At 49.7% G+C, this 9,823-nt stretch overlaps 1 pseudogene; it reads right to left on the bottom strand.

Moving 5' to 3' along the window:
* Nucleotides 1-2,747: 2,747 nt before the first annotated feature.
* LOC146172573 (P2X purinoceptor 7-like) lies at nucleotides 2,748-9,607 on the bottom strand (annotated as a pseudogene).
* Nucleotides 9,608-9,823: the final 216 nt, after the last annotated feature.

Raw genomic sequence — 9,823 nt, 5'->3', positions numbered from 1 at the left:
AAAGCCCGTTCAAGCAAAACAAGGAAAGGCCACTTACTGCGCGAAAGATCCAAACAGGATCAACATATGGTAAGTAGAAACTTCTGTTTGTATGCATGCTGCTGAGGAGTGAAGTGGCTCGAATAAAATACCAGTTACAGGAGCATTAGGAAGCAGTATATGCCCGGATCCTGTCACAGTGTCCATTATAGTTTAAGAAGCACCACAGTCCACAGAATATGCATAGAAACCTTCATATTTATGTCTCAAAAACTATGACAGCCTTTAAATTCTTTCAGCCTGACAGAGCTGAGCTTTCCTGTACAAATGCTGCTCTCAATAAAGGCAGATTAATACTGTGCATATATGCCCTATTATCAGTAGTTGATTTTGCTAACAGCCCATCTAAAAAGAGCCCCTAGAATATTCTCATGCATACTTCAGTGAGGGTTCATGGCAGCAGTATATAAGGTCAACTCCCGTAAAAATGTTGCTATAGCAAATGGCTTCTTTTGTAAGAACGCAAGTGCTCATCTTCCTTCAACGCCATTCGTGGTTAAAGAAAGCAACACAAATGTTCTGTACAGCTATGAAAATGCTCAGCAATCTTGACAGCTTCTTTGGTTCCTTGACAGGCTACGTACGTCAGCTCCTGGGAGATGTCATTAGGCGATGCGGAAATTCATCACACAAGGAAAGCCTCCAACTCATCAGCCGAGAACCCCAGCGAGCCATGACGAATGATTTCCAGCGACCTTCAATGGAGAGCTTAATCCAAGAGCATAGATCAAGATTTACAGAGAACTGACCTCGCTACGTGAACAGCAGTGATTTCATGCAAAATGCATAAGATAGTCAAAGCTTAGCAGGCGAGTTTACACTGGTATATGCAGTGTTGGAAGAAATCAGGATTATAATGACAGTCGTAGTGAAGAGCAATCGGACGCTCCGCCAGCAGAGAAAAACAAAGTAAAGAAGGTATTAGAAGCATTGGAAGTGTTGAATTCAGTTGGAGAGGAGCAGATAAATGCAGATTTGTTGAAGGATGCTGGAGAGATCGTAGACGCGATGCCACCCTGTATACAACCTCGACGGAACCGTAATCAAAGAATGCTAGCATTATCTTACTCCATAAGCAAAAGTATGTGAAGGACTTGAAAAAATACAGACCGACTATCTGCCTGTACCAAGTATTCACGAAGGTAATCGCTAAAAGAATCAGGGCAACCTTCGACCTCAGTCAATCAAAGGCTCCCGCATGCTTTCGTAAAAGCTAGTCTACAACAAATCATATTCACGCTATCAAATGTGTTATAGAAAAATGGTCGAAACATAACCAACCCCTTCACGTAGCATTCATAGATCCCGAGAAAGCATTTGACTCCGTTAAAACCTGAGCAGTCATGCACTAATTTCGAAATCTAGGAGTAGTTGAACCTATGGGTAAATACTGGAAGATATCTGCACTGGCTGCACATTTACCATAGCCGTACATACAGAAAGTGGAAACTTGCTGTAAAGAAAGGTGTTATTATTATTTATCGTGTTATTATTTCTGTTATGTGTATTATTACATGTGTGTTTGTTATGTGTTTTATTATTTCTAAAGAGATTAAACAATAACCTTGTGTGCCGGAAAGCAGCGTGCAGCTGGTCTCGGCGCTGATGAATGCGCGGTCGACAGCCACCGTCGTTGAGCAGACAGCAAAGCTCTGAAACCGAAATTGGCCGTTATGTTTTTGCCTAGCGATATAGGGTCCTTTCTGTTGTCGTAACCCTTGTCGTAACGCGCGTTGCAATTTGCGAGGGTTACAATACAGCATGCAATGGGCTGGGTTTTGACGAGTGAGCATTCCTAGCCACGATGAGGGATTTCAGTAATCTGTTGTGTTCTTTCTGGTGAGCATGACTAGCAGGTGACATAAAAAATAACCTCGACTTGTCCGAATTCACACCGAAGACTTGCTTCCGTGAAAGCGAGTATGAAACTTCTTAGCCACGACGTGTATCATGCTACTTGATAGCTAGAGGGGAACATGATCTGTGCTATCACGTGATATGAAGATGATAGAAAGGATGATTGCAATGAAAGCAGAATGAAGCGGTAGGAGCAAGACACTGATGGCTCTAGTGGCAGTGGTTCAGTAGGAGTTGCGTGAATAAAGTAGTGTTTACAATGACCGACAAAAGATACAGATCATAACCTGTAATTTCTCCACGATCACTTTTTCTACTTATGACACCTCTACTTGATGCCCCTTTTGATCATAATGACCAAAACGACATCATAGCGGAGTTAACGCCACAGGAGTTCGAAGAGATATGAAGGTAACAGAACGAGTTCCTTGAACGTTATTTAACCCATTATGAAATGTTCAAACAAACAAAAGAATGAGCGCTTTAGTTTTGCTTTTGTTCGAAATGGGTGGTAGACAGACTCGTTCTCATTAGATGTTATTTATGGTAAAGCCCTATTTCGGAATTGTAGAGTGTCCAAGCCTATCAGCGTCTCTGTGTGGCTTGTCCTCGAGATAAACTGCAGTGAGAAATGTGGAAAAGACTATTTTCTGCTGTTTTCCAGACGTGTACACTCGATCTTCTGATAACTTGCCGAAATACTGGCTCTACCATGGTCTAATGAATGAAAGCAGAAGACGTATTCAGTTGCTTAATATTTTATTTGTATTGGCGCGGAACTAAAGCATCTTAAAAATGCTTGAACATGAAGCATCAAAGAGAAAAAAATTACGTCCATCATTTCCGGCTTCTCAGTCGTCCAACGAAGCGTGCTGAAAGCCGGCGTATGTTGCCGATGGAAACTGCTTCCGAATACGTTCCCCAACACAAGTAGGCAACAGAACTCTGTTACCCCGCCCGATGCGTTACCAGATCCATCTGGTGAAGAGATGGTAAGCGACGTACCGGTACTTCCTGTGAACAGCAACACCAGAATTAGTAAGACACATGACAGTAAGACAATCCCTCTAGATGGAGTGAATTTGTGATAAGAGCACTAGCATATTTGATCAGGCGCAGCAATGCAGCTACAAACAAAAGATATATAGATCTCCCTAGAAATATAAAAATATTTTAGCTAAGCTCTCTCACATTTATTATATATATATATATATATATATATATATATATATATATATATATATATATATATATATATATATATATATATATATATATATATATATATATATATATATATTGCCGCAATATCATCGTACTGGCGCCGCCATGTGGCGAGCTCGGGAGACTGGCACGCGCTCGTCTTCTTCGCTCTCGGTGCTCGCCCGCCAGTCGGTTCCGTGCCTGATCTTGCCGGTGCTTTTACTTAATCCTAAGTAAACCTGCTGAACCAGTTTCACTGGCTTCTGTGACATTTTTGGTGGAGCTTCTGGGTAGATCCCATGTACGAAGAGCCTCTGGCTGCCCCCTGCGCCCATCTACACACCGTGGACACGACACCTGTGCACAAGGCGAGCCGTCGCTTGAGAGGCTTAGCACCCGAGTGTGGTCCTCTTGTTTCCCCACCGCGAACCACGATGACTACAGCGGCAATTCAGACCACCACTCAGTTTCCCGTGAGTGCCCAGCAGCTGATCTGCCATACCCCACGTATGCCCACGCCGTTTCATGGCGACAAGTTCGAAGACGTTGAGGACTGGCTGACCAGCTACGACCGGGTCGCTGTGTTTAATGCGTGGGACGAGGAGCGAAAATTGCAGAATGTTTATTTCGCACTAGAAGACGCCGCCAAGATGTGGTTCGAAAACCATGAGGCTACCATTTCCACCTGGCAGGATTTCCGGCGGCAGCTGCTCGCAACATTCGGCAACGATGCAAGAAAAGAGATGGCCGAACTCGCTCTACAGTCCAGAGCACAGCGGCCTAATGAAAGCGTCGCCATGTTTGTGGAAGAAATGACTCGGCTTTTCAACCGGGCGGACCCGTCCATGTCGGAGGTAAAGAAGGTGCGCTACCTTATGCAAGGCGTCAAGGAGCAGCTGTTCGTTGGCCTTGTACGTGATCCTCCACGTACTGTTGCTGACTTTTCGAGAGAAGCAACAAGCATCGAGCGTGCCTTGAATCAGAGATTTGTACATTTCGATCGCTCTGCGAACATTGCTGCTGTAGACTTCCGCTTGCCAATGGCCGGAAACGACAGGGAAGCCCTTCGCGAGCTTATTCGAAGCATCGTGCGCGAAGAGCTGCAAAATCTGCCCTCGCTCGAACAACATCCACGTGTTGGGGGCATCTCGGATATTGTGCGCGAAGAGCTCCGCCAAGCAGTGCCATCAGTGCCATCAGTACCATCACACCAGCCGCCTGCGCCACAGATCATGACGTACAGCGACGTGTTGCGTACACCTGCGCCTGAACAATTGGCACCCAGCAACCCTGCTCCTCCCGCACGTCCTCCACCGCAATATCCAGTTTCGACTGGTGTGCCTGAACCTCGACCACCCGTTCGTAAAGCACACGCGTGGCGCACGCCAAACAATCTGCCTTTGTGCTTCCACTGCGGCGAAGCCGGTCACGTTCTGCGCCACTGCCCGTACCGTCGGATGGGCTTGCGCGGATTTTCCCTGGATGCCCCTCGGCCGCGGTATGGCGAACGACCTCGGGATATCGACCAATACCTCAGCGACCACGTCCCACCTGCGTCCCTCCAGCGACGCCAGTCCAGGTCACCACCGCCGAGACAGTTTTCCACCAGCCGCCGCTCTTTCCTCAGGCAGTCCCCAAGTCCGCACCGGGAAAACTGAAGACGGCGACCCTCGGGGGTAGGGCCGCCGTCGATGGACACTACGACCAACATCCTCCGCTCACCGATTCGATCACACAGACCGACCTCCGATCCTTCGCTCCGACCAACAGTCCGACCACTTTTCGACGATCGCCGAAGTTTTCCTCCGACGCCCCCAATCGACGCACCGCACGACCAACGAGTCCGACGACCTCCCGACGATCACAGAAGCTTACCTTCGACGCCGTAATTCGACGCAACGAACGACCCGTCAGCCCGACGATCCCTGATACGCCGCACTTTGTCGACGGTGAGCTACATTCCGCCGAAATACCGATCGTCGTTCATAACCACAACACGACTGCCCTTGTAGATACCGGCGCTGATTTTTGCGTTATGAGTCATGGCCTTGCTACCATTCTGCGAAAAGTCCTGACTCCCTGGCACGGAGCCCCGATAAAGACAGCCGGAGGGCACGTGGTAACGCCGCTCGGAGTGTGCACCGCTCGCGTCGAGATTCACCACGTAACTTTCTCGTGCTGCTTTGTTGTGCTAGCAGAGTGCTCCAAGGACCTGATTCTCGGCCTTGATTTTCTTAGAGAAAACGAAGCAATCATCGACCTCCGTGACTTCATGGTGACGTTTTCCACTCACCGCGCAATTTCCGACGAGTACAGACAGCACAACGACGACTACACAGACAGGCCAGTTTTCCGAGTGTGCGACGACCATGTCACTCTACCTCCACGCACCAGCTTGTTTGTTACAGTGCAGTGCGACAACCCTCCCGCCTTGCAAGGCCTCGCGGAAACGAACGTGAATTTATTGTTGAGCCTAGAAGTCTGCGTCGCTCGGGGGATCTTTGCCTTGAGAAATAAACGAACTGAACTGCTTTTAACGAACTTTAGTGCCGAATACCGCCATTTACCACAAGGTACAGCTATCGCTTATTTTGACGAAGTCAGTGCGCCATCCGCCCATTTCGCCCTTTCGCTGGCCAACGAGAACCCTCCCGAGAGCACTGGGCATACTGTTCAAACTGACGTGAACGCAGCTTTGTCTCTTACCCAGAAACGCCGCCTTCAAGCAATTCTGGACACTTACCGCGACTGCTTTGCCGTCACTTCCAAAGTGAAGCAGACGTCAGTAACCAAACATCGAATTATAGTTGATCCCACCGAGCGCCCTATCCGCCAACACCCCTACCGAGTATCGCCGAAAGAACGAGAGGCTATTCGGGCGCAAGTTGATGAAATGCTCCGCGATGATGTCATCCAGCCGTCCACAAGTCCATGGGCCTCACCAGTTGTGCTGGTCGCTAAAAAGGACGGAGCACTCAGATTCTGCGTCGACTATAGGAGGCTTAACAAAATTACGAAAAAGGACGTCTACCCATTGCCTCGAATCGATGACTCGTTCGACCGACTTCGCCACGCCCGATACTTTTCATCGCTCGATCTACGCAGCGGGTACTGGCAGATCGAAGTCGATGAACATGATCGAGAGAAAACCGCATTCATTACTCCTGACGGACTGTACGAATTTAAGGTGCTTCCATTCGGTTTGTGTTCCGCTCCCGCAACCTTTCAAAGAATGATGGACACTGTCCTAGCCGGCCTGAAATGGCAGACGTGCCTCGTCTACCTTGACGACGTTGTCATTTTCTCTGCGACTTACGAAGAGCACCTCAAACGATTGACGGCCGTGCTAAATGCCATCCGCGGGGCCGGACTCTCACTAAAACCAGAAAAATGCCACTTTGCATTCCAACAGGTCAAGTTCCTGGGTCACGTCGTGAGTGCTGAGGGAATTAGCCCTGATCCAGAGAAGACGGCTGCCGTAGCTGCTTTCCCGACCCCCACTGATAAAAGTTCCGTGCGTCGGTTTCTGGGCCTCTGTGCATATTACAGGAGATTTGTGCACGACTTCTCCCGCATAGCGGAACCATTGACTCGTCTAACAAAGGACGACCAGCCTTTCATCTGGGCCGACGAGCAGCAAAGGGCCTTCGAGGATCTTCGCAAGCGCCTTCAAATAACGCCCGTACTTGGGCACTTCGACGAGGAGGCCGACACAGAATTACACACCGATGCCAGTAACGTTGGCCTCGGTGCAGTTCTCGTTCAGTGGCAAGAAGGCGTTGAGCGGGTGATTGCTTACGCCAGCCGCATCCTGTCTCGTTCAGAAGCGAATTATTATACTACCGAAAAGGAGTGCCTTGCAGTTGTGTGGGCGGTAACAAAATTTCGGCCGTATTTGTATGGTCGGCCGTTTAGAGTGGTCAGCGACCACCACTCACTCTGTTGGTTAGCGAACCTTAAAGATCCTTCAGGCAGGTTAGCCCGCTGGAGTCTCCGCTTACAGGAGTTCGACGTCACTATTGTGTACAAGTCCGGCAAGAAACACAGTGACGCTGACTGCCTATCCCGAAACCCTATCCCGTGCTCTTCAAGTGAAACAGATGACTCCGTCTTTCTCGGCGCTCTCTCGACGCCAGATCTCGCTCAACAGCAGCGAGACGACACCGAACTGCGGCCCCTCATTGATTACCTCGAAGGAACCGCCTCATCGCCTCCTCGCCTTTTCACGCGTGGCCTGTCGTCATTCTGCTTGCGTGACGGCGTCCTCTACAAGAAAAACTACGCTTCCACAGACATTCAGTATCTGCTGGTTGTCCCAACGCCGCTCCGTACCGACGTTTTGCAGGCATGCCACGACGAGCTTTCTGCCGGACATCTCGGTTTTTCGCGCACCTTAGCACGAGTACGACAAAATTACTACTGGCCCAAGCTTGCCGCTATGGTTCAGCGCTACGTTAGGACGTGCCGTGATTGCCAACGTCGGAAGATACCACCTGTCAAGCCGGCCGGCATGCTACAGCCTATTGTTCCTCCGCGAGTACCTTTTCACCAAGTCGGTATGGACTTGCTCGGGCCATTTCCTACGTCATCATTGGGCAACAGGTACATTATAGTCGCTACAGATTATCTAACCCGCTATTGTGAGACGAAAGCTCTTCCCAGCGGCACGTCTACTGATATTGCGAACTTTTTTATCTTTAATCTGGTCCTTCGTCACGGTGCCCCTGCGATCGTTTTAACTGACAGAGGCACGGCATTTACTTCAGCTCTAACCCAGGAAGTGATGCGGCTCAGTGGCACTTGTCATCGCAGAACAACAGCTTACCACCCTCAGACGAATGGCCTTACTGAGCGACTCAATAAGACCATCGCCGATATGCTTTCTATGTACGTCAACGAAGATCATAAGAACTGGGACCAAATACTACCGTATGCAACATTTGCTTATAACACCGCCGTCCAGGAAACGACCCGCTTTACACCGTTTCGTTTGGTGTACGGTCGCGAAGCTTTTACCATGCTGGATGTAATGCTACTGCCAGATGTTGCCCAACCATCGATTGCCGGTGCCGACCAATTCGTCCAGCATGCCGAGGCCGCTCGCCAGCTGGCTAGACTGAGAGTCCGGACACAGCAAGGTAAAGATGCTCGACGGTATAACCTTCGTCACAGGGAGGTAATTTACAACCCTGGCGATCAGGTTTGGGTGTGGACACCTGTTCGCCAGCGGGGTCGCTCCGAGAAGCTTCTGCGCCGCTACTTCGGCCCGTACGAAGTACAACGCAAACTCAGCGACGTCACCTACGAAGTGACCCCGCAAGGAACTGTTCGCTCATCCCGACGGCAAGCACAATCGGAAGTCGTACATGTCGCCAGGATGAAGCCCTTCTACTCCCGCTAGGTCAAGCTACATGTATTTTTTTTCTTTGCTTCCTTTAACTATTTGATGTGAACACGCATCCTCGCCGACTACGGTTATCCTCGACCTCGCCACTCGGCATCGGGACGATGCCTTTTCCACCGGGAGGGGCAATGCCGCAATATCATCGTACTGGCGCCGCCATGTGGCGAGCTCGGGAGACTGGCACGCGCTCGTCTTCTTCGCTCTCGGTGCTCGCCCGCCAGTCGGTTCCGTGCCTGATCCTGCCGGTGCTTTTATTTAATCCTAAGTAAACCTGCTGAACCAGTTTCCCTGGCTTCTGTGACAATATATATATATAAGCTTTCTTCGAGTCCGCCTTCCGCATCCGGGACTAGCGCCATTCCTGGGCAGTCACTCTACCGACTGAGATAACCAGAAAGTTTAGCATATGAGGTGACAGGGCATGGGCGACCCCGATATGGATCAATTTTCTTCAACTGAGATGGTGAGAAAGCTGTATTCGTAGCCTTATGAATGCGCTTAGGGCATAAAGAGCAATACTCTCTTATTATGAATAATGGTACTAGAGGCGCTTTACCTGTGTAGTTCTCTTTCCATTCGGACACCATACTGTTGCAGCACGTAGCACGCCGCCTAGAGAACTCCGAGGTTCAAGCAAATGCTCGGAAAATCTGCGTGCAAAGTGATGCAGTCGTCATTGCCTTTGGCAATAACTTGCGGTATCTCTCTGCAGCATACATTTTCCTCAGCGTTGGTGCTCGCCACGCACAATCCGCACAAGCACATGCACACCCAGAGATCGCGCGTAACGCACTTAGCCGTCATCACAGTGAAGAGACGACGCAAGAAGCAACTTTTGCTGGCATGACTGCAGTGCAAAGAAACGACATCAGTGCATCGAGCGTGCAGCGCGCAAATTCCAGCGCTGTCGACGGAAAAACAGGTACAATGAGCACGTTAATAAGAACATATTACGCACCACTCATTGACGGCGCCACGATCAGGTGAACACGAAGCGTCCGGAGCGTCGTCTCTTGGTTCTGACTCGCTGCGCATAGGCGTGTCGCCGTATGGGTCCATTTCTTGAGCCAGTCTTGACAAACGGGCACGCACAGTCCGATCCATTTCAACAAGAGAACAAGTGCGAATTTTTCTTTGTAACGCTGAAGCTTTCACTCCGATGTGACCTCGCGTTTTCTCTCCCTTTTACGAGAGAGGTTCGGCGACTCGGTCCAACGTCAACGAGACAGGAAAAGGGAAGAAAAAGAAAAGTCTCAAATGCGGGGCCATGACGTACGCGAGTTCTTCACAAGACGCCCCACTTCCCGCCGAATGGGGAGG

Source organism: Amblyomma maculatum, unplaced genomic scaffold (genome assembly GCF_055883805.1).
Source record: "Amblyomma maculatum isolate TAMU_Amacu unplaced genomic scaffold, ASM5588380v1 scaffold_13, whole genome shotgun sequence".
Lineage (NCBI taxonomy): Eukaryota > Metazoa > Arthropoda > Arachnida > Ixodida > Ixodidae > Amblyomma > Amblyomma maculatum.
This window is presented reverse-complemented; position numbering and strand designations above follow the sequence as displayed.